Below are 26,604 nucleotides of genomic sequence, written 5' to 3'. Positions count from 1 at the left end.
CCTCAAGATCGGGGAAACAATATACTACTTTTCGCTCAGTCACTCGTGCTCACTTACTTCATCTATCTCAGAGCTACACAGAATAAACAGTCTGGGCGTTTCAATAAAAGGTTTATTGAACAGTTGTTATTCTTGTGTAAAATATATGAGCTGCAACAACCATTAGACAGTAGCAGCGATATTATTAGCAGTACAATAAATATAAAAGGATAGTACAGTTCTACCATCTTGCAATAAGCATGACTAAATACATGGATATAAAACGCATGATAAAAGTGTGCATACTCCTACGATGACCATCTAGATGTACCTAAGTGTACATAGCATGTGAGTAGGTGTGTAGCCAAGAGTCCCTCCAGGTTTAGTCGAACCCCATTACCTGAAGTGTGAGAAATGTCGGAGCCCTTCTCGGTCTCGAATTGGACACCCTGCAAGGGATGTTCAGACCACTGTCAGCTGTATCGTCTGCATGCAGGAGCTTCAGCGTCTCTGGTCTGTGAGTCGGCCTGGAAATCTCAGTTACCTCTCACTACTGATAGCAAGAGGTGCTGCATTTATACAGAAAAGTATATAGAGTCCCTTTGTCCCTTGTTCTTGTGTCAGCCATTGTTGGGTATGAGGATGACGTATGAGATTAAACTTGTGCGATTATAGTAGGAAGGTGGTGTATAGCCCCTGTCTAGTTTTCAAGTAGCCTCATGAATATTCATTCGTGCAGTGTCAGTCTAGGGATGAAATCATAGAACATTATTGTTCAGGAGAAACCCTCCTTCTGTATCCAGGCCTAGAACTAGGTAAAAGGTTCAATTCATAAAAGGCGTTCAATCCTTATAAGGCATCCTATCCTTACAATACTTGTTAGTGTGTAATGTAGGGGAGGTGATGTAGGTGAAAGGGTATGATGTTCCCTGGGCCTATATTAGGGTACCTATATGAAACATAACAGTGTGATTGGCATTACATATTATCAAGTAAAGTCCTCTGAACTACTCTATGAATTGTTAAATGCCCAACTCTGTGTTATTTTATATAATCAAAACACAACTCTGAGTAACTGTGGGTATGTGGTCTGCGTGACAGATAGACAAGAGCTTCAAGTGAGGCTGGCTGTTATCGTGAGCATAGCCTTGAGTGAATCGAGGCATTACCAGAAGCATGTATACAGTGAATCTGGGTATTATTTGAAGCACATCTGTGAGTGGATCCAGGACCATTTAACAGCTGAGCTCTGTGTAAATCTGGGTGCTACATATAGTTGTGAAACCAATTAGGGCCTGATTGCAAGCTGAGGATTTATGTATCACCCGTGGTAAATAACGATACCATGGGGGTGCATTATTTATAGGGTGTGATAAACAACACCTAGTATAAGTACATGGGGAATAATGTGGATTGTGTTGTTTACTGCAGCTAAATCTGCATTATACAGTAAATACTATGGGCCTCATTTCCAACCGACATCCATGGTTTGACTTCCGACCGGCTAATAACTATGTAGGTGGTCGGAAGTCAAACTGATCGGTATTTCCGGCTGGCTTCCTACGGGGTCAAGAAGCCTGTTGGCTAGCTGGAAACGGCAACATAATCCTACATCCCGACATCGTAATTAGGGCCCGTATGTTTTCCCCTTTTACATTTTAGCAGGTATGACCTGCAGAAATTGAACAAATGTTGGGTCATTTAACTCATCTGATAATAATCAGATGCATTAAATAAAACAAAAATGGTAATTCCATCCTGTGAGTAAACAGGGGTTTATACATGGGACAGAATTTTTGACCCACTCATAATTAGACCCTTAGGGTGTGGCTACTCCCCAAGTAAGCCTTTGGGGGGGCTCCAAAGCAGTTGTTTCAGTTTATTAATAATTAGCACCTAATGTCAACCGCCCCACTGGCCCCTTCTGAACCAGCTCTCAACCCACAACACACGCGCACCTCGTCTTAAAGTATTTCGCTCATTTCTTTCACCCACATGTTTAGTAACAGCACAGTTTGATTAAGCCCAGTGAGTTGAGGCAACTGGCCAGTAGCCCCACTCTGAAAATTGTTCCTGCACCACTACATTTATGAGCGTTTGACATTAAGTATAGTATGGGGCATATTATCAAGACAGGCGATAAAATTATCACCGCTTTAGCGGCAGAAAACTGCAGCTAAAACGGCGATAATGGGCAATGGAATTCCAATTGAAGCCCATGTTAGATGTGAAGGACATCTAACCTGAGCTTCAATTGGAATTCCATAGAGAATATTATCAAGCCCATTATCGCCGTTTTAGCGGCAGTTTTCTGCCGCTAAAGCGGCGATAATTTTATCGCCTGTCTTGATAATATGCCCCTATGTCTTCAGAACCATAAAAACGTTACGTTTTGGACTAGCTTACGAATGTACAAATCTTACTCTGTACCTAATACAAACACGGTGAAACGGCATTTCAACTAGTTGTTGAGATAACAGTATCAACCACACCATTAGCATGTGAAGACTGATATATGAAGATTTAAAACTTTAATAATGTGACTTTCTCTTCGAAACAAAACAGTTGCAGTTTCCGATGTGAGCATTTGCTTTGAAATGTACTGATTGCGCTGTGCAGAGGATTAAGCACGTGCGATGATAATAATGAGTTCCTGGGAGTTTGCACCTAATTCTCACCTTAAGAGAAACACATTTCCGGGAGCCCACACATTGAACAGGACTCTTTCCATGTGCCTCGAGCTCGAAGAAGCATGATATTAGGATGTGGTAATCGCGAGATGGTTTAGTTGATCGGGATTTAAACATTAGCAGAAAGCAGAATTTAGTAATGTGACAAAATGAGAAGAATCGCACAAAATTCAAATACACGCAAAAATACATCTAACGCTACGAAGGTATACATGCTGCCTGGGATCAGTGCCATGGCAGTGAATACATCTCATTGCATTGCATTACAGTGCCCTTTACATGGTGCTTTGCGTGTACGTTCATCAGGTGCAGTGACACCAGGTTCCATGGACTTTACAGACTCAATGTACTCCCGTAATGGAGGCCATTTGCTACCCCTCGAGGGGTTGTGGTGGATCCATTTTCGTTGCAAGCATTAGGGCACAGCACTCTTCCTATGTCTCAATGGACGTCAGGGCTCTACTGAGCCTCAGTTATACTCAGCACCCCTTGAACATAGGGGTTTGCTTTCTTATCTGGAGGACAACAAGCAGTGTAAATTTCGCTTATCGGTGTAGAAACATATAAATGCAAATCGAAAAACAGTTATCTAAAATACAGTAAACAGAGTGGTATTCAGGTCAGCCTTCTCATGAATGGAGGATGGCTTTCTAGTCTATCTCAGTATGATGCTCCTGATTCAACTGCTGACCCCCCTCCCCATCCCAACCCCCCCCCAACCTTTTCATATTGTTGTGCCAAATCTGGATGGTAGTAACTTGATTGGACGAATTATACTATTCCACTACAGGCATCAGGACATATTTTGTTCATGTTTGTTTTAGCTCTGCATTGGAATGTGTTCCTTTCCTCGTTCCACCCCTTTTAACTTCTTTTTGAGAGAAATTTACGATTTGCAGATTGCTTTCAGGTCACTTCCTTCCTTGCTCATTTATTGCTCCCTAACAACTCCCCTTTCAATTTCTCATTTAAGTGAATTGTTTTTAAATGTCTCTTAGTTTTTCAAGGGCTGGCAGCTGCGCACTACTACCAGGCATCTGAATTCTTTATCTTTGTGCATCCCTGCATATTCAACTTTTCATAATTTACTGTTCCAAAATGGCCATACACCATTTTGAAGTTCTATATTGATAATAATGTAGAACAGAAAGAGTAACTATAAGATGACCATTATGCATCAACACACATGTGCATGCACTAGTAGCCATCTTGGATGTTTTTTTAGTTGTATTTTGAAAAAAACGATTTCAAGATGCCTTACCATGCATGGGCGCACAAGGGCAGACACCTTGGAATGTTTTTTGAAAACCTAAAAGTATTCCAAGATGGTGACCATGTGCGCACACCTATCACGTGCACAGCAAGCATCTTATCAGGCTCTTTCTTAAACTTTATGAGAAAGTTTTCCAAGATGGCCGTTGCATGGTTGCACATAAGGTGACCATCTGCAGAAAAAATAATGTCAAGACCAATAGCTCTGTGCCTTCATTTTCAAGGTGAGATCTATTGACGTTGCCAATGCTTGTTGCTCAGCTGACCAATGAAGCTGTATGTTGCACCGCTTTGAGAGGGTGAAAGAGAAACAAAAAACCTGATTTTTTAAAAATCCTTTCACGTTAACATAAAACCTACGCTAGTGGCAAAAGGTCACCAAAATCAGGTGAGCAGAAGGAATGACATCCCACGCACTTGAACCACCAACACTTTGACCACTGCTCACATCGGAGAAAGGATCATCACATAACTTTTGACTTGATGACAGGATACTCCATGGTTTCTTCAACCAATCTTTACTGAAATTATAATGGTGGCTCATGTTCATAACATCAATTAAAAACAGATGGTTAGCTGTTAACCCTATCACAAGCTAAAGGTATACTTACTTTTAAAAGTGCAATTGTCAAATTGTTAAATCACATGGTTTGCAAAGGAGTTTCCAAGGTATGCAAGCCCCAACAAAGAGGCACTTTTTGCTTGTCATAGCTTCCTCTGCATTACTACCAAAGTCTACTTTCTTTATAGAAAGATTTGCGTCTATTACTCTAATTACAAGTCATTATTTAAAAGCGAAATCTTGTGTTTTTTGCTTTTACATTCAAGTTCTGACTATTCTGCTAATCACCAAACGAGTTACAGCCTATTCATTTATGATCCTTCACTCTACTTACTCTGATACTCTCAATTCAATTACAGTTTAATATTATCACTTATGTAATTGTTGTGATGCACATAATATCTCATCTTGGTCTAACATCTAATTCCAAATCATGTTTTAGCATGACGTGTTCAGCATTAAAATAATGCTAATAGAATCTCCCTGTGTTGTCCTCAATGTTTGTAAACTCTACGTACATTTAATAGCAAGAACAGGGGGCTTTATTATGCTAGTCTTTTTTTACTTTATCAAATAACATCCAAGGATTCACATAAGCACACTATATTTCCATAAGGCTAAAAATAAATGACAACATCAATGCACTTGTAGTCAGCCAATATTAAACCATCATAGCCTATACAATCTTGAAATGGATGCCTAAAGTCCTATTTTCTTGCTGCTTACAGTCAAAGAAAAATGCCTGAGATAACAGACATTGTTTGTATATTTAATAATACTAATGTCTACTTTTAAGATATCTATATATATACCTACTAGGCCTGCTCAGCGGGTCCCACAGGAACCCCCAGCCCCCCAAAAAGCATGTTAAAAAGTCTCCAGTGCCTTGCTTTCCTTAAGCCCCCAGGTGGGACAGGTCCTGGGGGCAATCAAAATGTATGCAGCGGGGGCCCGTGACTTCCCCCGCAGCCCCAGGGATCGCCACCTCCCTGGGGCTTTTCCTGATAATGTGCGGGGGCCAGACAGCCCCCCTCCAATAGTAATAATAAAAAACAGCAATGCAGGCCTCGGGGTGGGGTCCCCGAGGCCAAAGAGGCCCAGCGAATGGGGGCCACGTGGCCCCTTTCCTGTTTTTTTTTTAGAAAAAGTAAAAGAAATGTCTAAGGCCCTAGGGGATGGAACCACACAACCCCCTTCTAAAAATATTTAAAAATATGAAAAGTATAGAAAAACTGGCATCTCACTAGAGGCCCAACCCCCTCCCTGTACCACTCTGCAAAAGTGCCTCTTGGTGCGTTCTGGGTTGGGGATTGAGTCCCCTCAAATCTTAAGGGTCCTTGGGGGCCGACTAGCCCACCAGGTACCTCCAGTAAGCACCACACAGTGGGATTGCTGAGAGGTGGTCCAAGGCCACTCCCCTTTTTACACCACTCTGCAAACGCGCTTCTTGGTGCGCTGCTGGTGGGGCGATGAGGTCCTCTTGTGTCCTGAGGACCTCAGGACTAAAGTGAACTTCATCCCCCGAGCAGCAGTGTGCCAGGCGGCGCATTTGCAGAGTGGTGTAAAAAGGGGGCATGGCCTCGGACCACTCTCAGCAATTCAGCTGTGTGGGGCTTACTAAAGGGAACAGGAGGGCTAGTTGGCCCCCAGGGACCCTCAGGAGGTATGGGGGCTTCCTCCCCAAACAAGAGCATGCCAGGAAGTGCATTTGCAGAGTGGTGGACAAAGGGGTCATGGCCTGTGTCCACCTCTCAGCAGTCCCACTTTATGGGGCTTACTGGAGGTAACAGGTAGGCTAGTTGGCTCCTAACCGCCCCATGCAACGAAGGGGACTTCACTCCCCATCCAAGAGTGCACCAGGGAGCGCGTTAGCTGACTGGTGGGCAAAGGGGGCGTGGCCTGCAATGAGAACTTACCAACTCTGCTCTGTGGGACTTACAGGAGGTAATAGGAGGGGTAATTGGCTCCCAAGGTTGTCCTTGGGGGCCAACTACCCATCCTGTTACCTCCAGTAACTCCCACAAAGTGGAATTTTCTAAAAGGTCTTTGGAGGCCATGCCCCCCTTTCTCCACCAGTCTGCAAACATGCCTCCTGGCATACTATGGGTTGGGGAATGAAGTCCACTTTTCTCCTGAGGGACATTGGGGGCCAAGAAGCCCTCCCGGTACCTCCTGTAAGTCCTACGCAGCAGAACTCCTGAGCGGTGGTCAGAGGCCCAGTCCCCTTTTTCCACCTCTCTGCAAACGTGACTACTAGTTAAAGAAGCATTTGCAATGTAATAGGTTTCGCATTTGCAAGAGTTAGAGCTATTGGCGTTGTAAATGTAAAATCATTTTTATTAATGTTTCTTGGAGTGGAGTGGATGTAGGTTATGTGTAGTGGAATATTGTGGTATGTTCTGTAGTGAAGTTATGTGGATAGAATGTATGTGGTATGTAGTGTATAGGATTTATGTAGAGTGGGATAAGTGTTATGGAGAGTAATTGTATGGTATGATAGTCTGTGTTGTGGAGTGGTAAGTGGTTACCTCAGGTTTAGTCTTCCTCGTTTCCATAGAAGCTAAACTGTAACCTCAATGAGACAAAAAAAAGGAACCACTGAGTAGCACTTCTGGACCTAGTCAGAGGAATTAGCAGGGCCGCTAGAATTATGCAACTGTTTGGCTGCACTGACTTTTGCACAGTTATACAATTACTGCATTTGCCACATAATCCATCATCCGCTGCGTAATCTGCTGCAGATTTGAGCAGAAAAACCTTGTGTCTAGCTCAAATGGCTCAAACAATTCCAAAAATGCGGCGACAAGTGTTACAGCGTGGTGGAAGGCCGTTTGCAAAACTAGAATGGTCACATGTTACTTATTGCTAAATGTGGGTATTAAATTGGTACTAATGGTGTGCAATCCACTGTGCTTTTTTCTGCGCCTCTCTTGCCTCTTTCTGCATTTCTGTTGCTTCTTTCTGCACCTTTCTTTCTTTTTCTGTACTTCTTTTGCCTTGTTCTACTCATCTCGTCCCCTTTCTGCACCTCTCTTGCCTCTTTCTGTGCCTCTTATGCCTCTTTCTGTACACCTGTTCCCTCTTTCTGCACCTCTCTTGCCTCTCTCTGCACTTCTCTTGCCTCTTTCTGCACCTCTGTTGCTTCTTTCTGCACTTCTGTTGCCTCTTTCTGCACCCCTCTTGCCTCTTTCTGCTCCTCTGTAGCTTCTTTCTGCACTTCTCTTACTTCTTTTTCTACCTCTGCTGCTTTTTTTCTGCACCCCTCTTGCCTCTTTGTGCATCTCTGTTACTTCTTTCTGTACTTCTCTTGCCTCTGTCTGCCCCCCTCTTGCCTCTTTCTGCACTTCTGTTGGTTCCCTTGCACTGCTCTTGCTTTTGTGTGCACCCCTTTTTTCTCTTTTTGCACCTCTTTTGCCTGTTTCTGCAACTTGCTTGCCTCTTTCTGTAGTTCTCTTGCCTCCTTCTGCACATCTGTTGCGTCTTTCTGCACTTCTTTTGCCTCTTTCTGAACCTCTCTTGCTTCTTTCTGCAGCCCTGTTGTCTCCTTTTGCACTCTTCTTCCCTCTTCCTGTACCTCTCTTGCTTCTTTCTGCACTTCTCCTGCTTCTTTCTGTACCTCTCTTGCCTCTTTCTGCACCTCTGTTGCTTCTTTCTGCACTTCTCTTGCTTCTTTTTCCACCTCTGTTGCTTCTTTCTGCATCCCTCTTGCCTCTTTCAGCTCCTGCATCCCTCTTGCCTCTTTCTGCTCCTGTCTTCCCTCTTTCTGCATCCCTCTTCCTACTTTCTGCACCTCTCTTGCCTCTATCTGCACCCTTGTTCTCTCTTTCTGCACCTCTTCTGCCTCTTTCTGCAACTTTCTTGCAGCTTTCTGCAGTTCTCTTGCCTCCTTCTGCAACTCTGTTGCTCCTTTCTGTACTTTTTTTGCCTCTTTCTGGTCCTCTCTTGCTTCTTTCTGCACCACTGTTGTCTCTTTCTGTACTTGTCTTTCATCTTTCTGCGCCTCTCTTGCTTCTTTCTGCCCTTCTCTTGCTTCTTTCTGTACCTCTCTTGCTTCTTTCTGTACCCTTCTTCCTTTTTTTGCATCCATCTTGCCTCTTTCTGCAGTTCTCTTACCATGTTCTGCACCTCTCTTGCCTGTTTCTGCACCACAATTGCCTCTTTCTGCACTACTCTTGCTTCTGTCTACACATCTGTTGCTTCTTTCAGTAATTCTCTTGCCTCTTTCTTCACTTCTCTTGCTTGTTTCTGTACCTCTCTTGTATCTTTCTGCAACTCTGTTGCTTCGTTCTGCACCTTACTTGCTTCTTTTTGCACCCCTCTTGCCTCTTTCTGCACCCCTCTTCCCTCTTTCTGTACCTCTCTTGCATCTTTCTGTATCACTGTTCCCTCTTTCTGCAACTGTCATGCCTGATATTCTGCACATCTATTGCTTATTTTTTTACTTCTCTTGCCTCTTCCTGCACCCTTTGTGCCTCTTTCAGCACCTCTGTTGCTTCTTTTTGCACTTCTCTTCCTTATTTCTGCACCCCTCCTGCCTCTTTCTGTAACCCTCTTGCCTCTTTGTGCACCTCTCCTACCTCGTTCTGCACCCCTATTGCTTCTTTTTGCACCTCTGTTGGTTCTTTCTGAACTGCTCTTGCTTCTTTCTGTGCCTCATTTGCACATTTCTGCATCCCTCTTGCCTCTTTCTGTACCCTTCTTCCCTATTTCTCCACCTCTCTTGCTTCTTTCTGCACTTTTCTTGCTTCTTTCTGCACAGCTCTTGCTTCTTTCCGCACCTCTCCTGCAAATTTCTGAATCCCTCTTACCTCGTTCTGTACCCCTGTTCCCTCTTTCTGTATCTTTGTTGCCTAATTCTGCACCTCTCTCGCCTCTATCAGCATCTCTGTTGCTTCTTTCTGTACTTCTCTTGCTTCATTCTGCACCCTTCTTGCCTCTTTCTGTACCCCTCTTGCCTTTTTATACAATTCTCTTGCCTCTTTCTACACCTCTTTTGCTTCTTTCTGCCCCCCTGTTGTCACTTTCTGAACTCGTCTTCCCTCTTTCTGTAACTCTCTTGCTTCTTTCTGCACTTCTCTTGCTTCTTTCTGCACCTCTCTTGATTCTTTCTGTACCCTTCTTCCCTTTTTGCATCCCTCTTGCCTCTTTCTGTAGTTCTCTTGCCATTGTCTGCACCTCTCCTGCCTCTTTCTGCACATCATTTGCCTCTTTCTGCACTTCTCTTGCTTCTTTCCACACCTCTGTTGCTTCTTTCAGCAATTCTCTTGCCTCTTTCTGCACTTCTCTTGCTTGTTTCTGCACCTCTATTGCATCTTATTGCATCTCTGTTGCCTCTTTCTGCATCCCTCTTTCCCCACATTTCTTGCCTCTTTCAGCCCCTCCTTTGCCTCTTTCTGCACTTCTCTTTCTTCTTTCTGCTCAACTCTTGCCTCTTTTTGCACCTCTATTGGTTCTTTTTGCACCGCTCTTGCTTCTTTTTGCACCCCTTTTGTAAATTTCTGCATCCCTCTTGCTTCTTTCTGCACCCTACCTCCCTATTTCTCCACCTCTCTTGCTTCCTTCTGCACTTCTCTTGCTTCTTTCTGCACTGCTCTTGCTTCTTTCACCATCCCTCCTGCCTCTTTCTGTACCCCTCTTCCCTCTTTCTGGACCTCTCTTGCCTCTGTCTAGATTCTCTTGCTTCTTTCTGTACCCCTCTTGCTTCATTCTGCACCCCTCTTCCCTCTTTCTGCACCTCTCTTGCCTCTTTCTGCCCCTCAATTGGTTCTTTGTGCATTTCTCTTGCTCTTTTCTACATCTCTCTTGCTTTTTTCTGCACCCCTCTTGGCTCTTTCTGCACATCTGTTGCTTCTTTCTGCACTTCTCTTGCTTCTACCTTTTTTTACACAAATTTACAGAGTATGCTGTTTGAAACACATGTATTTAAGTATTTGTATGTTTATTTTTATGTAACGTGTCACTAGGTAAAAGCAGAGACACACGCATACACACCTTCACAAACTTGGTCAGACTTACAACAGTGATATGCTTAGGATTGCTGTTTTTTATTTGGTAGGCCTAACATTCTGAGCAGTCAATTAATATTGAACCTTCAAGAGAAAAGTGAGGTTTAAGACATCTTAGGAGACGAATTAGTGATTAGGCTACTTTGTATGAGTCTGTTGTAAGGTACAGTCAAAGTAGGCCTCTATCTGCACCTGTGTTGGTTCTTTCTGTACATCTCTTGCTTCTTTCTGCACTTTACCACCTCTTTCTGGACTTCTGTTGCCTCTTTCTGCATTTATGTTGCTTATTTATGCACCTTTCTTCCTCTTTCTTCACCTCACTTGCCTCTTTCTGCACTTTTCTTGCTTCTTTCTGCACCTTTCTTCTTTTTTCTGCACTTTTCTTGCTTCTTTCTGCACCTTTCTTCTTTTTTCTGCACATGTCCTACCGATGTAGACAAAGTTAGAAATTAGCATTTAATAAACCTTAGAAATTCACTGAAAAACCATAGGTTTCAGGGACGTTATAGTTAGAAATTTTCATTTAAAAAAACATGAAATTCATTGAAAAAACCATAGGTTTCAGGGACGTTGTAGTTAAAATTAGCATTTAAAAAACCTTTGAAATTCACTGAAAAAACCATAGGTTTCAGGGACGTTATAGTTAGACATTTTCATTATAAAAACCTTGAAATTCACTGAAAAAAACATAGGTTTCAGGGACATTATAGTTAGAAATGAGCATTTAAAAACCTTAGAAATTCACTGCTATTATAATGCTTTTAGAGGTGGGTCCGCCAGTGCCTTGCAGAGCCTGGCTTTTACATTTTATTTGTTTTACTAGAGAAGGGGGCCCCACCATTAGAAGATGGGAGCTCTGTGGCCCCCCTCCCTGGACCAAATTTGGCCCTGGGACCGCAGCACCCGGGGCCTGTCCATTTAAAGTGGGTGTTTCAAGCACCCGCAGTCCCCTCCTAATTTTTTACAAATTAGACGGCCCCAGAGAAGTGATGGTCTCCGGGGCCCAGAGGGGACTCTGAGGCCTCCACTACAAATTAATCATGACCTCGGGGAGATGGTGGTCCCCTGGGATGGGTGTCCAAGAGACTCCCATGAAAATGCATTAGCCCCAGGGAGGTGGTGGTCCCAAAGACACAGGGTGGTCCAAGAGGTCCTCCTAATTTAATTTTCAAAATGGGGGGTGGTTGTCTGCATTAATTTAAATTGAAAAGCCTCAGGAGGGGGGCCCATGCACACCCCTCGTTTATTTTAAAAATGCTGCAGGACCTGGCCTACCTGGGTGCCGATTACAAATTAAGCATGGACCCACTCACAGGACGACTCAGGCACTCATGCTCCCAGTCATAGACCAACTGAGAAAATCATGTATGTAGTCAAAAACCCACTCAGACACTCATGTACACACACCCTGACCCACTCAGGCACCCGCCTAGACACTTATGTATTCAGTCAGACAGTTATACTTATTTACAAGTGCACAAAGGCACTCATGTACCTACTCACAGATTGACTGAGAGTCATGCAATGAATCACAGACCCATTGAGAAACTCATGCACTCAATCATAGATCCACTGAGACAGTCACACAGTTTGTTGCATCTGTTGTGTCATTTCATGACGTATTTGTGTTAATTGTGGCTACCAATATCATTGCGATGCCCGACGTCAATGTGAAAATGGTTGTTTTTATACAAACTCCCTACAAAAATATGAATTAAAACAGTGCAGTAATAACCCCCAAGTGTCTATAAAATACTGTAAAATGTGTGCGTATATGTGTTTTGTACCCCCTTCAAAAGAGTCGCAATTGACACAGTTACCAGAGTCATCGAGACTCTCTATGAACTCGCAAAATCAAGAAGTAGGGTTCAAAAACATTTTTCAAGAAGTTACCACAAAAATGTGTGTACAAACATGTTCTTTAAGTTAATAATGTGTGTATTATACTAGTTAGAAATAATTTATTACGTTAACATTTTGGAATGTGGTGGTGGTCATTGAATGTCTGCTATTGTTTCACGATTTTGTCGCGAACATACACATTTAAAGAAAAAGATCTAAGCTTCTTTATCCACTTAAGAAAATACAATACAAGCTTATAAATATACACCATAAAGAGCCATTTTGGATAGGAAATACATTTTAAAAACCTTAGAAATGTAATAAACAAATCATAGGTTACATTGAAGTTATAGTTGGGAAAAAGGATTTTAAAAACCTTTAAAATTCACTGAAAAAAACAAAGGTTACTTGGGCATTATAGTTAGGAAATAGAATTTAAAAACCATAGAAATTCACTGTAAAAACCAAAGGTTACAGGGACGTTATAGTTAGAAATCAGCCTTTTAATTACCTTAGAAATTCATTGAAAAAAATCAAAGGTTACATGGATGATATAGTTGGGAAATGGAGTTAATGAAACCTTAGAAATTCACTGAAAAAGACAAAGGTTACAGAGAGGTTATAGTTAGGCTCAAGTTTCACTCGTACAAAACCAGAGCAATTTAGCAGTTATAGTTAGCTGAGATAACTATAACTCAGACCCCCTCAATGTACTGCTTATGACCTCGCATAATAAATCACTGATGACATGGTAAGTGACATCACTCATGACATCATTGATGACATCATACACAGAATCTCAGATGCACCCATTCACATCCCCATATGAACTTTCTTACACCCACTCTGACTTCCACACTACCATTCTCAAAACCATTGACACACCCATACCAGTACCTACACACACACACTCACTGATTCATAGGTCTACACAAACATCCACTCATTCACCCATATAACCACTCACATATTGTCAGTCAATCACAGAGCTACTCCCACACCTTCTCACTCACCTAGAGAGTCAATCACACAGCTATTTACTTAACTATACAGTTATACACACATACCCACTAATTTATTCATACAGATACTAACCTTTACCCACCAACATATACAGGCCCTGACACAAGCACACCTTCACCCATACAGCCACTATCACAATCCCTTACTCACACATACAGTCACTCTTATACTCCCAACACTCACTATACTGCCTTCCACATATCCATTTACTCACCCATATTCCACTGACACATTCATTCACTCACTGACACTGCCATACACACACTCACTCACCCATACAGCTCCTTACAAATACAAACATACTCCCTAACCAATAGAACCATTTACTCGACCATGCACTCATCCATATAGGCAGTTACACACACCCTCACCCACCCTCACAGACATTGAGACACCCGTACACATATTCAGACAACCAATCAATCACCCATACGGCCACTCACGCATCCACTCACCAACCCATGCAGCCACCTACCAGACTGATAAAGACATTCTCAAAATCTAGTCACTCACCCATGAATTCGCTAAGAAACTTAATCACTCACTTGTGCAGTCAGTCATGCTCCCACTGTATCATCCATACAGGCACTCACATATACACTTAATCATCAATACACCTTGGTATATATATTTAACACTCTTAAACATTTCAAAAACCACTCACAGTCACTGGATGATGTCATCAGTGATGTCATTTGAGATGCATATATATATATATATATATATATATATATATATATATATATATATATATATATTACCTACTGGCGGTTGCCAGTAGGTAGTTATAGTTAGGACCACGTTTCCATAGGAAATCCGCAACATTCTATTTTGAATAACTTTGGCGCCGGTCGACGAATCCTCGCAAATTTTTCAAAATAGGTGGGGCGCTACGCTCCGCTCCTTCCCTGAAAGTCTCGGGGGGATTCGTCAAGCGGGGGCTGAGATAAAAGGGGGGTCCCAAAACGCATTTTTCCCATGCATTTTTCCATAGGACCTTTAGACAGGGCTACAGCCCGAACGGCTGAACAGAATTACTAGAAATTTGGCAGAGAGGTAGTCCTCAGGTCAAGGAAGTGCATTTTGTAGGTTTGGTGTAAATCTGTTCAGTAGATTCTGAGAAAATAGCCTTTAAATCAATATATATATCTGAGCCAGCTTACGGTGCGCTTACGGTACGCTTACCGTACGCGTACGGTGGCGTGCGCGAGCGTGATTCTGATTGGCTGTTAGATCTTAGTAAACATTCGAATCGGCCGAAACCAGGAAGCGGCGGCCGCCATTTTCTCTCTCGCACTGAGAGTGATGTTTAAAATATTAAGCCCAAAAACATGTAAAGGGGCTGTTTAGACAGCTCCCACACACATAGCAATGTTGAGGGAGTCCCCAAAGATCCCCCAAGGCCAAAAACGGAATTTTAATTTTTTCGCTAATTTCGCCGATTACGCTTACCGTACGCGTACGGTAAAAAATTATAAAAAAAAAAAAATTATCCACACTCTCCCCACCCCGTGTGCAATTGGTGCCCGAAGGGCATCAATTGTGCATGTTTTATTAAAGATGAGTTAAACTAAAATATTTTTAAAAAAAATAATAAAAAAAAAAATTATCCACACTCTCTCCACCCCGTGTGCAAATGGTGCCCGAAGGGCACCATTTGGGCATGGCTTATAACATATACGAAAAATTAAAATATTACCTTTCAAAACGAAGTGCATCATATGTCCTCCATGTGCGCACGGTGCGCGAAGCGCATCGTGCGTACATGGCCCATCTAGCGTAACGTGGGCACGCGGTGCGCGTAGCGCACCGCGTGCCCACCGTGCGTGCACGGCACTAACTGCGTAAAGTGGGCGCGCGGTGCGCAAAGCGCACCGCGTGCTCACTGTGCGCGCACGGTGCGCGCACGGAACGAACTGCGTTAAGTGGGCGCGCACGCCACGAATGGCGTAAAGTAACTTAGCATTTAAAAAAACGTACAAATTCACTGAAAAAACCATAGGTTTCACACACGTTATAGTTAGGAATTAGCATTTAAAAAACCTTGCAAATTCACTGAAAAAACCATAGGTTTCACACATGTTATAGTTAGCGGAAATTTTACTGATAAAAAACCAATGAAATTCCCCCGTTATAGTTAGTGCAGGCAACTATAACTCACGCGACCGCAATCTTCTGCTGATGACATATGTGTCTTTATGAAAAAAAAATATTTGTAATATATGTATAGCTAAAAATGTATGGAAGAAGACATGGGCAAATAAGTGTCTAAATACAGTATTAGCATCAGCAGAGGATTGCGGTCGCGTGAGTTATAGTTGCCTGCACTAACTATAACGGGGGAATTTCATTGGTTTTTTATCAGTAAAATGTCCGCTAACTATAACATGTGTGAAACCTATGGTTTTTTCAGTGAATATATATATATCCAGCTCACTTTCCGTCTCGCCCCTTCACTCGCGGTCGGGTGCTCTCAGCGCGGTGACGGATACCGCGCACAGTCAAAGCTCCGGGTACAAAGGCACCAGCACTCACGGGAACAGTGTCCAAGTTTATTCACAGGACTAGCTTTACAGCAAACGCGTTTCGGCTATCGCCTTCATCAATTGCAATTGACGAAGGCGATAGCCGAAACGCGTTTGCTGTAAAGCTAGTCCTGTGAATATATATATATATATATATATATTCACTGAAAGTTGAAATTAGCATTTAAAAAACGTTTGAAATTCACTGAAAAAAATCATAGGTTTTAGGCACGTTATAGTTAGAAATTATCATTTAAAAAACCTTAGAAATTCACTGACAAAAACCATAGATTTTAGGGAAAGTTATAGTTAGTTGGATATTTCACTCATACAAAACCATAGAAATTCCCCCGTTATAGTTAGTTCAGCTAACTATAACTTGAGCCCCCGCAATGCACTGCTGATGATGTCACATATTACATCACTCATGACATGGTCAGTGACATCACTGATGACATCTCAAATGACATCACTGATGACATCATCCAGTGACTGTGTGTTTCTGTAAAGTTTAAATATGTTTAATATATAGGGAAAGGCATATTGAACAATGAGTGGGTGTATAAGTGTCTGAATGGATGATTTAGTAGGTGTGTGACTGACTCTATAAGTAAGTGAATTAACTTATCCTACTGAATGCATGGGTTAGTGAGTAAACTGTGTGAATGTCTGTATCCGTCTGTCTGTTGGTGTGTAAGCAGCTTCATGGGTTTGGAAATAGCTACATGAGTGTCTATATGGGTTATTGATTGGTTATCTGAGTATCCTTGTGGGTGCCTGAGTGTTTGTATGGGTGGGGTATATGTGACTCTGTACATAGATATGTGAGTGTGTGATTCACTTTGTGCATGGTTTCAAGAGTGCATTGGTGATTGACTGTATGGGTGGGTGAGTCTGTGTATAGGTGTGTTAGTGAGCGAATGTATATCTCAGTTGTATATGTGTTAGTAACTACATATGTGAAAGGCAGCATATATGTGTGTTAGAGTATATAAATGGCTATAAGTGAGAGTGTGTGATTCTGAGAGTGGATGTATGGATGAGTCTGTGCTTGTATCAGTGATTGTATAGGAGCGTAAGTATATGCTAGTATTTGTATGAGTAAGTGAGCTGGTGTGTGTATAACTGTATAAGTGAGTAAATGGCAGTGTGATTAATTATTTGCATGACTGACTAGGTGTGTGAGTACCTCTATGGATGAGTGGCGGTGTGTGAGTTTCTATATAGGTGCATGAGTGCATATGATAATCCTGTACTGAGTGACCATAAGTATGAGTGACTGTATGGGTGCATGAGTGGATGTGTGTGTGGAAAGCCAAGAATCAGTGAGAGGGTATGTAGTTATTGGTGTTGGAGTGTCTATGGTTTTGAGAATGGCAGTCTGTAATTTAGAGTGGGTGTATCAAAGGTTATATTAGGGTGTGAGAAGATGCATCAATTTTTCACATGAATGATGTCATCAGTGATGTCATCAGTGATGTCATTTGAGATGTCATCAGTGATGTAATCAGTGATGTCACTGACCATGTCATGAGTGATGTAATATGTGATGTCATCAGCAGTGCATTGCGGGGGCGCAAGTTATAGTTAGCTGAACTAACTATAACGGGGTAATTTCTATGGTTTTGTACTAGTGGAATGTCAAACTAACTATAACATTCCCTAAAAAATATGTTTTCAGTGAATTTCTAAGGTTTTTTAAATGCTAATTTCTAACTATAACGTGCCTGAAACCTATTGTTTTTTCAGTGAATTTCAAAGGTTTTTTAAATACTAGTTTCTAACTATGCCTAAAGAGGTAGGACATGTGAAAAAAGAAGAACAACGCACAGAAAGAAGCAAAAGAAATGCAGAAAGAGGCAACAGAAGTCGACAAAGACAAAGAAAATTGCAGGAAGAAGCAAGACATGTGCAGAAAGAACCAACAGAGGAGCAGAAAGAGGCCTTGTTGCAAAATCATCCTGTGCCCACAACTTTTTCAGATGGGTACTGGTGGTAACTGACTCTGACTAACCAGGCCTAGAGCCAGTGCTATGCTAAAAGACACTTAGAATACAGTGAAAACACCTACATACACTAGGGAACACTATGCATTGGGTACCCCTGTGATTAGCATGACCTCCTCTGTAAGACCCTAGTACATAACAGGGCAGGGGGATTAAACCTACCTCTTAAAACACACCACGGGCGTGTTTGCACACTGGTGAAGGGAGGGGGGCCTGAGGTGACATGGGCAAACACGTCCTGTGGCTGTTTTATCCTGGGGATAAAGCCCCTTGAATCCTGAGGGTCCCTGGGGTTCAACTAGCCGACCAGGTACCTCCAGTTAGCGCCACAGAGCCGTGTTGCAGAGAGGTATAAAAAGGGGCATGGCCTGGACCACCTTACTGCAACGCAGCGCAGTGGCGCTTACTGGAAGCACCTGGTGGGCTAGTTGGCCCCCAGGGGCCCTCAGGATTGAAGGGAAATTAATTCCCCAACTTAAAACAAGCCACAGGGCGTGTTTGCACACATCACCTCAGGCCCTGTCCCCTCCCTTCACCACTGTGTAAACACGCCCTGTGGCTGTTTTAAGTTGGGAGATTAAGTCCCCTTGAATCCTGAAGGTCCCTGGGGTCCAACTAGCCCACGAGGTACCTCTAGTAAGCATCACTTCTGGCCTCAGGGACCCCATCCCCCGGGGCCTGGTCATCCTTTTTTTTTTTTTTTGTGAGGGGGCCACGTGGCCCCCCTCAACAGGTCAAATATGGCCCCGGGGTCCCCTTCCCCTGGGGCCTGGTCTCTCATTTTTTTTAAAATATAAAAAATACTCATGGAAGGGGGGCCTGTGTTCCCTCTCCCGAGCCACTCCTAGCCCCGGGGACCCCATCCCCCGGGGCTGGCCCTCTCCTTTGGGGACTGTGGGGGGGAGCCCCAATACCCCCACGGTCCCTGCTGGCTCCCCGCATCCTGTGGGAGTCAGCATTGCTTTTCCACAAGGGGAGCTGCTAGCATGCAGCTCCCCATGTGGAAAAGCTATCTGCTTTGCTTCATTGAAGCGAGAGCAGGTTTCCCTGCTCTCGCTTCAATGAAGCAAAGAAGTATGCAATGACAGGGTGGGAGCTGCGCAGCTCCCGCCCTGTAATTGCAAACAGCAGTGTCCAAGGGGTGGGCACCCCAGGACACTGCAGGAGCCGGGCTTGGGGCTGCCAGTCCCCACGGCCACCACAGGCTCCAGGAGGAGGGCCGCACGGCCCCCCTCCAAATCTGTACAAAGCCCCAGGGAGGTGGTGGTCCCCGGGGCGTGTGGGGGAGCTCAAGTCCCCCCACCCATGAGTATTTTTTTTTTTAAAGCCCCGGGAGGTGGCGGTCCCCGGGAGCTAAATAATTATTGAAAGCGGTCCCCGGGGCTTGGGGGGCCTTAGAGGCGCCCCACAGACTAAAAAAGAAGCACCGAGGGAGTGGCGGTCCCTGGGGCTGTGGGGGGGCAGTGTGCCCCCGCAGATATTTTTGAAAAACCCCGGGGGGTAGCAGTCCTTGGGGCAGTGTGGGAGGGATTGGGCCCCCCACACATATTTTTTAATGGCCCCCGGGACCTGGCCCACCGGGGGGCTTAATTAAATGAAGCGCTGGGGTCCGCGCTTCGTTTTTTTGGGCAGAAATTTGCGCTGGGTGCGTGAATCTCGACGATTTTTTTTTTAAGAAAATGCTTTTTTTGGCCCTGAGGGTCCTTGTGGGACCCCCTGAGCAGACCTAGGGGGTTAGGGTGTTTCTACCCTGCCCCCTTTTCTTGTTTTTTCACGTTTCTTTTTCTGTTTTCTTGTGCCTCGGTTCTACTGTTCCAATGAGCAACTAGGGTGCTACCATTCAGAACTTATGGCAAATGTGTGACACATCTGAATGCCTTCTTGATGGAACCAAAGTAAACAAGCATTGTTTAAGTTAAAGCAATTCTGTTTGTAATTAGGTGGCTTTTTAGCTTTGCTTCTATTAGTGTTTTTCAAACTTTCATGTACAAAACATGCATATGTATGCATATATGTATATGTATGCATGCATTTATATTTGTATTTATATAGATATGCAGATTATATATATATGATTATATATGTATGTATATATATACACATACATATATAAATGCATATGCATATATATATGCATATATATATGTGCATATGTGTGCGTGTAGAGAGAGGTAGAGAGGTAGAGGTGTAGAGGTAGAGAGGTAGAGGTAGAGAGGTAGAAGTAGAGAGGTAGAGAGTAGTAGAGAGAGAGGTAGAGAGAGGAAGAGAGGTAGATAGTAGAGTGCGAGTAATAGAGAGTAGAGAGTGAGTAGTAGAGAGTAGTAGAGAGAGTAGCATAGAGTGAGTAGTAGAGTAGTAGAGTGGGTAGTAGAGAGTGAGTAGTAGAGAGTGAGTAGTAGAGAGTAGTAGAGAGTGAGTATTAGAGAGTGAGTAGTTGAGAGTCAGTAGTAGAGTGAGTAGTAGAGAGTAGTACATAGCGAGTAGTAGAGAGTAGTAGAGTAGTAGAGAGTGAGTAGTAGAGAGTGAGTAGTAGAGAGAGTAGTAGAGAGTAGTAGAGTAGTAGAGAGTGAGTAGTTGAGAGTGAGTAGTAGAGAGTGAGTAGTAGAGACTAGTAGAGAGTGAGTAGTAGAGAGTGAGTAGTGGAGAGTGAGTAGTAGAGAGTAGTAGAGAGCGTAGTAGAGTGAGTAGTAGAGGGAGTAGTAGAGAGAGAGTAGTAGAGAGTAGTAGAGAGTGAGTAGTAGAGTAGTAGTGAGTGAGTGGTAGAGAGTAGTAGAGAGTAGTAGAGTGAGTAGTAGAGAGTAGTAGAGAGTGAGTAGAAAAGAGTGAGTAGTAAAGAGTAGTAGTAGAGAGTAGTAGAGAGTGAGTTGTAGAGAGTAAGTAGTAGAGAGTAGTAGCGAGTGAGTAGTAGAGAGTGAGTAGTTTAATTTAAAAAGAACACAATGAGGGGGTTCATTTTGCCATAGAAATTATGATTAGTGCTGAAAAAATAAAAATTAGGGCACATTTTCAGTGACTTCTCAAATCCTCTTCTATTTCATTAAAAAATTCTGACATGCAGACTGAAACATGCACTTTCAATACCAGCAGCAGACTTCCCTGGTGAGCAGTAGCTTTACTACAGTGATCTAATGAGCAACTAGAGTGCTAACATTCCGAATTTATGGCAAATGTGTGACACATCTGAATGCCTTCTTGATGGAATCAAAGTAAAAAACCTGAAAGTATTTCCTACTGAGGAGACTGTAGTAAATGAGGAAATTAGGAAACTTCATAACAAATATGTCTCCCAAGATGGCCACCAGAGACAAAAGAGCTCAAATGTAGCACAAATATCACCCAGATGTAGCCCAAGTATAGCCCAATGACAGAATGTCCCAAAGTGTTCTAAAGAACAACTAGAGCGCTAACAGTCTTACTTATTACAAAAATATGGCACACCTGAAGCCATCTTGATTGGAATAAAGTGGTAACAATTAAAACATTTAATTTGCTAAGGAACAAAATGAGGGGGTTCATTTTGCCATAGAAATTATGATTAGTGCTGCAGAAAGAAAAATTAGGGCACATTTTAACTTCTTAAATCCTCTTCTTTTCATTAAAATTTCAGACATGCAGACTGAAACATGCACTTTGAATACTAGCAGCAGACTTCCCTGGTGAGCAGTAGCTTTACTACAGTGATCTAATGAGCAACTAGAGTGCTACCATTCAGAATTTATGGCAAATGTGTGACACATCTGAATGCCTTCTTGATGGAACCAAAGTAAACAAGCATTGAAAATGCAATAGGTCTCGCCCTCGTTTAAGTTAAAGCAATTCTGTTTGTAATTAGGTGGCTTTTTAGCTTTGCTTTTATTAGTGTTTTTCAAACTTTCATGTACATAACATGCATATGTATGCATATATGTATATGTATATGTATTCATGCATTTATATTTTTATTTATATAGATATGCAGATTATATATATGATTATATATGTATGTATATATATATTAACTGAAAAAACCATGGGTTTCACACACGTTATAGTTAGAAATTAGCATTTAAAAAACCTTGCAAATTCACTGAAAAAACCATAGGTTTCACACATGTTATAGTTAGGAATTAGCATTTAAAAAACCTTGCAAATTCAGTGAAAAAACCAAAGGTTTCACACATGTTATAGTTAGCTGGACATTTCACTCGTAAAAAACCAATGAAATTCCCCCGTTATAGTTAGTTCAGCTAACTATAACTCGCGCGCCCGCAATGCACTGCTGATGACGTCACATATTACATCACTCATGACATGGTCACTGACATCACTCATGACATCACTGATGACATCTCAAATGACATCACTGATGACATCATCCAGTGAATGTGTGTTTTTCTGAAAATTAAATATGTTTTATATATGTATATCTCAAGGTCAATGGAAGAATAAATGGGTATATAAGTGTCTAAATGGATGCTTTGTTTTTGAAAAATGTATTGTGTTACTGACTGATTAAGTGTATCATAGTGAATACATGGCTTACTGAGTAATGTTTAAATATGAAAATATCTGTATCAGTCTCTCACTTTGGTGGCTGCATGGGTTGGTGAGTAGCTTCATGGGTGTCTATATAGGTTATTAGTTGTTTTTTTTGAGTATCAGTCTGAGTGTCTGTATGGTTCGGTGGGGGGTATTATGTAGTGCATAGGTGCATGAATGAGTGATTCACTCTTTGTATGTGTTGAAGACAGCATGTGTGCAGGACTGTATGGGTGGATGAGTGTGTGAATGGTTGTGTTAGTGAGTGAATGACTGTCTCAATAGTGTCTTAATGAGTAACTACATATGTTTTAAACTAGTATATGTGACTATTGGTGTATATAAGTGAGTATATGTGAGAGTGAGAGATTGAAAGAGTTCCTGTATGAATAAGTATGTGTTTCTATAAGTGATTGTTTATAAGACTAAGTATGTGTAAGTTTCCGTAGAAGTAAGTGTGGTGGTGTGTGAATAACTGTATAAGCTAATAAATGTATGTTTGTTTCTTTATTAGCATGAGTGAGTATGTGTGAGTAACTCTATGGATGAGTGGCATTGTGTAACAGGATGTATAGGTGTATGAGTACATATGATGAGTGAGTGCATGTATGAGTGACTGTATAGGACTGTTGGTGAATGAGTGGATGTGTATGTGGTTCTTAGAATTACTTAAGAGGTTCTTGTAACTGGTATTGGTATGTCCATTGTTTTGAAAATTTCAGTCTCTATTTTTGAATGTGTGTATCAAAGGTTATATTAGGGGAAGAGGAGGTCTGCCACTCTATCACAAGGATGATGTCATCAGTGATGTCATCAGTGATGTCATTTGAGATGTCATCAGTGATGTCATGAGTGATGTCAGTGACCATGTCATGAGTGATGTAATATGTGACGTCATCAGCAGTGCATTGCGGGCGCGCGAGTTATAGTTAGCTGAACTAACTATAATGGGGGAATTTCATTGGTTTTTTACGAGTGAAATGTCCAGCTAACTATAACATGTGTGAAACCTTTGGTTTTTTCACTGAATTTGCAAGGTTTTTTAAATGCTAATTCCTAACTATAACATGTGTGAAACCTATGTTTTTTTCAGTGAATTTGCAAGGTTTTTTAAATGCTAATTTCTAACTATAACGTGTGTGAAACCCATGGTTTTTTCAGTGAATTTGTATGGTTTTTTAAATGCTAATTCTTAGCTATAACATATGTGATTCCCATATTTTTTTTGATTGATTTTTTTTTTTTTTTTTATAAATTCTTTTTTTAATTTTTTTTTTGTAAAAAAAACAAGTTTTTTTGAAGTTTTTATTCTCTTAAAACACTATGATTTTTTTCTTTAAAATCTGCAATATTTCAAGATTTTTTTTTTTTTTTTACCAAACAGGTAAGATATATTAGTATAACTTTGAAAATATATATTTTTTTTTTTTTAGTGCGCATACGGTAAGCTTACGGTAAGCGTACGGTTTACGCAATGTCCGTAATTTATCTACGCTGTTTGCGTATAGTTACGCAATTTGCGTAGCCGCGCGTACTGCGCGTGGGGCGCGTACGCGTGTACGCTACACGCGCACGTTACGCGGAAGTGTTGGGGAGTGACTGTTATGCGCATGCGCGCGAGTGCGTGTCTTTTTTACGCGCATGCGTACTTTCGCCGTAAGCGCACCGTAAGCGCACCGTAAGCGTACGGTTGGTCATGTGATCATGAAACACAACTTTTGATTGGTTGAAACTACTTTCAGTTCTAGAACTCTCCTACACCACACCCATTCCCCTCATTTCTGCTTGTGATCCCTTAGGAGAAGGAGCTGGGTTGTCTTTTTGATACGATGGCAGAACAGCAGAGCCCTTCTGAGAGTGAGGCTAGCAGCACTACCTTGAGGCAGAGAGCGAGGAAACAAAAGACCTCTTTCATATGGGAGTATTTTTCTTTTCCAGAGGGCCAGCAAAAGGTAAATGCACCCTTAGTGACTTGTAAGCTGTGTGGCCGTGTACTTTCAAGAGGGAATCCCGACAGGAAGTATTCCTTCGGGAATCACACCATGATGAGACACCTTAAGGATGTACACAGAAGGACACATGCTCGACTTACTGAAGGTAACCCTTCAGTAAATCAACCAAGCACATCCACAGCAGCTCAGCCTGGACCATCATCTGCAGTGCCGAGTCCTTCTTCTGCAGGTCAGGTGAGCCCTTCATCTGTGGGGGGAGCATCTCCTTTTTCTTCTCCTCAGGAAATTAACCCTCGGTTTCTGAGGGTTGAAATACGGTGCGCCACTTGTCATGATCTAATTTGTTATAGGGAGACCAGTATTTCCCTAGTGAACAATAAAATAGATCAGCACACTTGTCGTACCGTCTAATATTCCCATTCTTTCTTTCCTCTGTCCCTGCATGAACACAACAGCTCTTTTAAGAGCCAACCTTACCTTTCATCTATTTTTTATATATGTTTTTAAAACTTTTTTTTTTTTTTTTTTACCGTACGCGTACGGTACGCGTAATTATTATTTTTTTTTTAAAAAAACACTAAAAATCAATTATCACATTACAAGGTCCTTGAGAGACTACAATGAAAAACTGAAAATGTGATTGTGGAGAAGTGGAAAAAAGGGACCATGATATTTTTGACTTACCATACCCACTCAAAAAAATATTTATTCATTAAAAAAAATTTTTAATTGCTTTAAAAATGGTTCTAGTTTTCGAAAATTATCTATCTCAATCTGAAAAAAAAGAAAACAGTATTAATATTTAATAAAACATTTTATAATACAGTACACATATTTACATATTTTTCACAAAAAAAAATTAGCTTTTTTTTGCTGTTTTCAGAATATATTGCATTTCACTATAAATTGAGAAAGCAATTACATTCATCATTTAACAGCGGGCAAAAAAAAAATAACAATCTCAAAGATTGTATAAAAAAAGCCCAGAATCTCTTTTAACTTAAACATAACATTATAGAAATGCATAATATTCTAAAAAAATATCAACTAATATCAATACTTATTTCTTTAAAATACCGTCTGATATTTTTGTTTCAGAAGTATAATCTCAAAAATATATCTCAAATAACTCCACAATACATCTGGTTCCATTTCCTTTAGGCCAAATAGTAATTTTAAAATTCTTTTTTGATTAAATTTCCAATGTTAATCCAATAAAAAACTAAAGTTTAAATTGTACAGATCTCACCGATTCTCTGTAACATTTTGGTTTCCGAAAGATTTATTAATAATTAATTAAGTCCACAATAGAATTGTTTACCTTTCCGCATGGCCAAATAGTAATTTTAAAAATCTTTTTTGAATAAATTTCCAATGGCAATCTAATAACATTCCAAAATTTAAATTGTGCAGATGTTACCGATTTTGTCTAAATTTTTGTTTTTCCAAAGTTTCATTAAAAATTAAAAAAGTCCACATTACAATTGGTTACCTTTCCATTAGGCCAAATGGTAATTTGTAAAATCATTTTTTTTTAACATTCCACTGGTAATCCAATAAAATTGTAAAATTGTTTTGTCCAGATATTGCCAAATCTCTCTAAAATTTAGGTTTCAGGAAGATTAGATAGGAATTTGCTAAATCAAAAGGCAAACGTTGCTTAAAAATCAATTGGGAATCATTACACAGTGTCCAGCCTTTTTCACATTTAAGATAAACTGTGTAATGTCCAGAAGTTACAGTAGGTCCATCATGGAAAATTATTGCAACTGTTACAAAAGTTTTTCCTGAAATTGATAATTGCTGTCCTGTAAACTTCTTTATTAAAGTATCTAATTTTGAACCATCAGCTTTACAGCGTTGCATCATTAAAATGACATACTGTCCGTATTCCTTTAAAATTAACGTTGAAAACATGTCAGATTGACACTCACTGCATTCCATGCTATGATTAGCATCTTTAACTAATTTAGCAAAAGTGACTGTTTTACTTTCTGGCAATGTTAAATAAATAAACCTTTCAGAATCAACATTAGAGCCACATATATTATAACAGTTTTCACAACTATGTTCCCATTTATAAGAGAGACCAAATACATTTTTAATGGGAACCCCTTCTTCTTCCAGTACCTGAAGAAAAAACATCAAGAATTCCTGTGCGTCTTGCTGTACATTTTGAGAAAACTGTGTTCGTCCTGAACATACATCTAAAAGTTTTCTAATTTCAGTG

The sequence above is a fragment of the Triturus cristatus genome, chromosome 6 (genome assembly GCF_964204655.1).
Source record: "Triturus cristatus chromosome 6, aTriCri1.1, whole genome shotgun sequence".
NCBI classification, from domain to species: Eukaryota; Metazoa; Chordata; class Amphibia; order Caudata; family Salamandridae; genus Triturus; species Triturus cristatus.
Note: the sequence above shows the minus strand (reverse complement) of the source record.